At 42.1% G+C, this 6,188-nt stretch overlaps 1 protein-coding gene and 1 non-coding gene across 2 annotated transcripts in view; both read right to left on the reverse strand.

Moving 5' to 3' along the window:
* The window catches only part of CPQ (carboxypeptidase Q), a 554,741-nt gene that overhangs the window by 11,624 nt on the left and 536,929 nt on the right, over window positions 1-6,188 (reverse strand). The gene's annotated exons all lie outside the window — the stretch shown is intronic.
* On the reverse strand, window positions 1,426-1,553 carry LOC122152236. Its single transcript, XR_006164470.1, has one exon. It is a non-coding gene; the product is annotated as a small nucleolar RNA ACA64 (small nucleolar RNA).

Below are 6,188 nucleotides of genomic sequence, written 5' to 3' on the forward strand. Positions count from 1 at the left end.
CTCTGTTTTGTTCCCCACTGTGTCATCATCAGTGCCTATAACATAGCACCCAATAGATAGTGACAGTATATTTGTTGAATGAATTAATTAAACCAGCAAAGATTTTTGATTTGTGCATTAAGTGGACTCTCAGAGTCCTTGTAGGATAGAGATGGGACATTTCAAGAAGGTCCCTTGAAGAATATAATGAAAGGATTATTTACAAAGAATGGTCGGGGTGAAGCAAAACCAAAAAGGGATGGTGAAGCACTCCAGGGCTAGCAACAATGGGGAGCTATTAACACTCCTAGACCTCAAAGGGCAAAGAGAGAGGAAAGGATTATTGGAACCCAGTTACAGCTGAAAGATAGGGTTGCCTAAAGAGCCGTGGTTGCTGGTAACAGAAGCCAGGGAAAGGAGCCACTGGGATGAGTACCTTTGCTAGTGTTTCCCAATATCCTATGTTGTTGTTGTTGTTACGTGCCTTCAGGTCAGACCCGACTCATAGCGACCCCGCCTTGGGTTTCCGAGGCGATATCACTACGGAAGTAGATTGGCCAACCTTCCTTCCGAGGAGTGGCTGGTGGGTTTGAACCCCTAGCCTTCTGGTTAGCAGTCAAGTGCCTTAGGCACTATGCTACCATAGCTCCTCCCCCCAATATCCTATTGAGCCTCTCATTGCCCAGACCCAAGGTGAGGGCAAGGTGACTTGTTAATGTAGTCTTTAAAAGTTAGCCCAGGGCACAATACAAGATAGAAAAAAGTGAAGAATGATATGGATCGGTAAAAGAACACCCAACACAAGCAGTCAGGTGTCAGCAGACAGAGACTAGGCACAGACATTCCAGCTGAAAGGAACAGAGCACATATGTGTTCTAGTTTGATTGATATATGGGGTAATCTGGGTTAATTATTGATAAAGTTGGTGACCAACAATGGAAGTTTCTAAACGTCTGGCTGAAAACAGATAGAATGATGTTAAAAAATGAGAGCCACTGTGGGCCAATGGGCAGGACAGGGTGTGATTAGAGCTGCACCTTGGAGGGATGCTCCAGGGAAACATGGAGGTAGAGTTGTGTAAACAGCCATGGCCACGAGGAGACAGTTGGGGAAGAAGCATAGTCAAAGGGAGAGAGGCAACAAGGACCACAGCCCGATGATAACAGCCAGCCTCTGGAATTCTCTGGAAGGCATGCGGATGAGGTTAACTAAACTTCCTAGTAGAAAGGCTAGAAATCTGCTTTAAAACCAAAAGGCTCTTTATGCAGTAAGCTCATAGCACATCCAGAAGGGACAAATCTGTGTGTTTACTTTGGTAGTAGCTAGAAGCATCTTAACAGAAACAGTGACATTTTAGAATTAGGTGAAACTGGTGGGGAGCATATCCTCTGGGCCCCAGAGGGCATCGGGTGAATGGCAATTTTTTTTTTTTTTTTTTGCTGTGGCACCTGTTGAGGCCTGGGTTTCTGCCACCCACATTGAGGCACTGGGCAGTGAGCTGAGGTCCCTGGTGGCTCTGGGTGCTGAATCTCACCCGTGGCTACAGGTTAAGCCACAGGCGATCTTCAGCCAGCACTGATGAATGTCAAATTTAGTATCCGAGTTAAGACAGAATCACGGGCTTCAAAGAATGGAAGTCACCGTGGGTGGATGGAGGAGGAATCAGAATCATGAACATCAAGAAACAGGAAGACATTTAATTCCAGCAGACAGAGCTTGAGTAGCTTGGGTCTGTTTTCTTCCTGTCCAGAGCTTCTTACAGACAGCTCATGGTGGGATGACACAAAAATTCCTGCCCCAAAGGCTCCAAATTCCACATTGAAAAAACAGAGGCAAGAAATATTTGTACATGCCCTCTCTGGGCCTCTGAACTTCTCCTTCTGTCCCAGACTGAAAGAACTGGAGTGCTGGATGGGTGGGAATTTGGCTGCCTCCCTTTAGAACTAGAGACTTAAGGAAGGCATTTCCTCAGACATCATCTATGTTCCCACGAACATTTTCTAAAACTAAAACAACTCCAGAAAATCAGATCTCACCCATGCAACTGCCGATAACCACAGGAGATGATGCGAGGGTGGGCCTGTTGGCTGCTTTGAAGTTTTGTCTCTGCAATTCCAAAGAGACATTTTATCAGTGACAGCAGCTGATCTAAAAGACTAGCACTGAGGGAGAGCCTGTGTTTCAATTTCTGAGAGCACCTGAGATGGTAGGGCAGGGAAATGTGAAGCATCCCTAGGGATAAATTTCACAGTATCTTTTGACAGGTAGGTGAATTCTGAACAGGGAATCATCAAATGCTTTTTAGAAATAGAAAGTTGGTAGGAATGAGCCTACTTCGAAGGCCAATATTCAGCCCTGGAAACACACTACAGCATTGTTATTAGAGCAGCTCACCGTTAGGAAATAATTTCCAAAGGATATGAAAAGACATACCCTTGAGTATGTCAGCCAAGAAGAAGTCAGACCTAGGCAGGGAGCTGCAGCTTAGAGAACTTGGGATTTAGAGGTAGACAGACCTAGGTCTAAATTCAAACTCTCCTCCTTAATAACTCAGTGACTTGGGGGACAGAGCATAAGGTCATTCAGCCTCAGTATCCTCAGTTATAAAACACAGCTAATGATGTTCAACTTTCAACATGGTTGTAGGGATTATTAATAGGCACTCAATTAATACTTTATGATATATGATATAAATGGAACAGTGGTTTAGTGCTCAAGTGCTAATCAAAAAGTTGGTGATTCAAATCTACTAGCCACTCCATGAGATAAAGATGAGGCAGTCTGCTTTCATAAAGGTTACAGCCTTGGAAACCCTATGGGGCAGTTGTACTCTGTCCTAGAGGGTTGTTACGGGTCAGAATCTACTCAACGGCAGTCATTTGGTTTTGGTCAATATAAATTCATGATTGATTAAGCTATACTGGTTTAGAAAGAGAAGTGGGATTTTTGGGGGGACAGTGCACCCAATAATTTTAGGGGTGACTTCAAAGTATATAGTCAAGCCCTCCATGAAATTCCTCTTGGGGTCATTGTGGGAAGTGTAATTTCTGGCTGGAATAAGAGTGAGCCAATGTGGGCTTGTTCTATCCCTACATACTACCAGTGTCCAGACCACATGAAGCTGTACCACAGGTAACAGGAGATGTGTTTAGAGAATAAAATTTACTAGAAAAAAAATCCTGCCTAAAAAGAAGCATCATTAAAAATATAATGAAAGTTCAAATACCAAGAATATTATGCACCATGGCAAAGAAAATGCGAATGGTGACGTGAATCAATTTAGACGCAAGTCAGAAAACTGAGCTGGGAGTGAGCTCCTCTGGATTCCTTGTTTTTTAAATTATAGTTTAGGTGAAAGTTATGGAGCATATTAGTGTTTCTTTCAACAATTCATACACACTTCGTTTTGTTTCGTGGCACTGGTCGCAGTCCCCTCAATGTAACAGCACTCTTCCCGCTTCCCCCCTGCACTCCCTATTTCCATTAGGTCTCCTCTCCTGCCCCGTTCCCCCTTCTGAGCTTTGTTTTTGGGCAAGTGCTGCCCTTTTGGTCATGTATGGTTGATTGTACTTGGGAGTCTATTCCCAAGTGTTATTATTCATTTATAAGCCTGTCCATTGTGTGGCTGAAAGTTGATGCCAGGGGGTGGGTTCAGTTCCAGGCTTGAGGAGTATCTAAGGGCCACAGTACACACTTTCCAGTCTCAGTATTTGCTTATGTGTCAGCACAAATTCATCCAAATTAAGTGTGTTCATATTTTGTGTAAGGCAGATGGTTATAAAAAGATGACAAACTACTTGACTAATATTCTGCAATATTAGTAAGTTTTCCTCCAAATAAGCTTCTGAAGAAAGAACTAGAAGGATGAGAGAAACATGTTGAAACAGCCACAGTCCTTGAAGATGGAGCAAAGTTAGGTGTTGATAATGGTGAGATACTTGGTGAATGTTGGCTCAGTTATTTTAACATGCTTTCATTTTATTTATTCAAATAACCTTTTTCCTGGTTGTTGGCAGCTTCCTAGCTGGCAGCTAAACACGGTTCCTTTAAGTGATTATCTAAAGGGAGGAGGTGAGTTTTTTTTTTTTTTTTCCCCCTGACATTAAACCTTCTAAAATATAACCTTCCAAAAACCATTATGCAGTCAGGGAATAAATGAGCTAAATATGAAAAGCCTTGTGAATTCCAAGCTAAAGGAAAACAAATGTGTAAGAAGGAGCCTATGAAATAAATACGTTTTAAAGCAAATACATTTCACTTAAAGTGAAAGTTGGTTCAAGGAATACCTATTAAGTGCCAATGCCCATGAAAAGATGCTGGCCCATGGCAATTCATTTATAGGGAATCTAGCAGGCTGGAATGCAAATTTAACATTTAAATGCAGCGAAATTCCCAATGCTATTTATGGTTGACACTCATTAATGTAATTTCTAGGACAATCCTTGTAGTGAAGAAACAGTGATTATTCTCAGTAGCCACCCAAAATATAATTACAGTACATTTGATTAAATGCTTCTGTGTTAAGATAAACTGCAATTTACACATTTGTGTGTATTCTTAAAAAAAAAAAAAGAAAAGAAAAAGAAAGGCCAATGATGATATAAAGGAAGCTAATGCTACTTTGTGGGGTAACATGTCATTATCTGTTCCATCATTTATACTCAAACTCCAGAATTATGGGGTAAGGTAAATGGTGCTTGAGATTCCCTGCTACAGACCCTGAAATAGTTTTCAGTAAAGAGTTTATAAATAACACCAGGAGTCCTGCTATTTCACCTCCTGAGTCATTTTTCTCTAAAGCCTTTAGAATTCTTGCCAAAAGGTGGAAAGTGTGCTGTCCTTCACTAACTAATTAAACTGGTAAAAAAAAAAAAAAAAAGGCCTCATTACAAAGGACATGGAACATGAAGCATGAATTATTTCTTGTTTAATTTCATACAGCTGAATAATAATCTTTCGGTTGCTGTAAATAGGTTAAATGACTACTCAGAATGATCACAGTTATGCTTGCAATATATTAACCTTTCACTCTGCTGCAAAGCATGGCAGCCACTAAAGATTCTTTCAAACTAGACTTGCATAAAAGGTGTTTGGAAAGGAGATTATGTATTCATTCAACTGTTATTTACTGAGCTCCTATTAAATGCCAGAAGGAGCTTTGGTGGTGCAGTGGTTAAGGCATTTGGGTGATAATCAAAAAGTCAGTGGTTCAAACCCACCAGCTACTCTGCAGAGGAAAGATGAGGCAGTCTGCTTCCATAAAGATTTACAGTCTTGGAAAAACAATGGGGGTTGCTATGAGTCAGAATCGACTCAATGGCAGTGAGTTTGGTTTTTGGTTTAAGTGCCAAGTACCTTGCTGGGTCGTGGAGATACAATGGTCTGCCTGAGTGACCAGGTGCCTGTACTCATGGAATTTTCAATCCAGTGCCCCTCTATATTAAGTCCATGAGTGCAGGCACCTGGTCACTCAGGCAGACCGTTGTATCCCTCTGTAAGGAGCTCTGGTAGTGTAATGGCTAAGGCACTTGACTGTTAACCAGAAGGCTGGCAGTTCAAATCCCCCAGCCACTCCTTGGGAGGAAGGTTGGGCAATCTACTTCTGTAGTGATACTGCCTCCGCAACCCAAGGAGGGGTCGCTATCAGTTGGGTCCGACTCGGTGGCAACCAACGACAACAACAACAACCCCTCTGTAGAAATGAGGCTGACTGGAATAAGAAGAGCACATCCAAAAGTAATTGGGACCTAGCAGATGAAGTTGAAAAAGGGAAAAGCCTCATTCTCCCCAAGTTCCTGACTTTGATGTAATTGTTGTTGTTACCAGGTGCCCTTTAGTTGGCTCCAACTCATAACGACCTGATGTACAACAGAATGAAACACTGGCCAGTCCTGCACCATCTGCACAGTATTTGCTGTGCTTGAACCATAGTCACAACCACTGTGTCAATTCATCACCTTGAGGGTTTTCCCTTTTCTGCTGACACTCTACTTTATGAAGCATGATATCATTCTCCAGGGACAGTCCCTTCTGACAACATAACCAAAGTACTTGAGACAAAGCCTGGCCATTCTCACTTCTAAGGAGAATTCTGGATGTACTGCTTCCAAGATAGATTTGTTCGTTCTTCTGGCAGTCCATGATATTTTCAGTATTCTCTGCCATCACCACAATTTGAAGGCATCAGCTCTTCTGCTGTTGTTGTTGTT

Source organism: Orycteropus afer, unplaced genomic scaffold, assembly GCF_000298275.1.
Source record: "Orycteropus afer afer isolate SDZICR_OR568_19922 unplaced genomic scaffold, OryAfe1.0 scaffold00021, whole genome shotgun sequence".
Taxonomy (NCBI): domain Eukaryota; kingdom Metazoa; phylum Chordata; class Mammalia; order Tubulidentata; family Orycteropodidae; genus Orycteropus; species Orycteropus afer.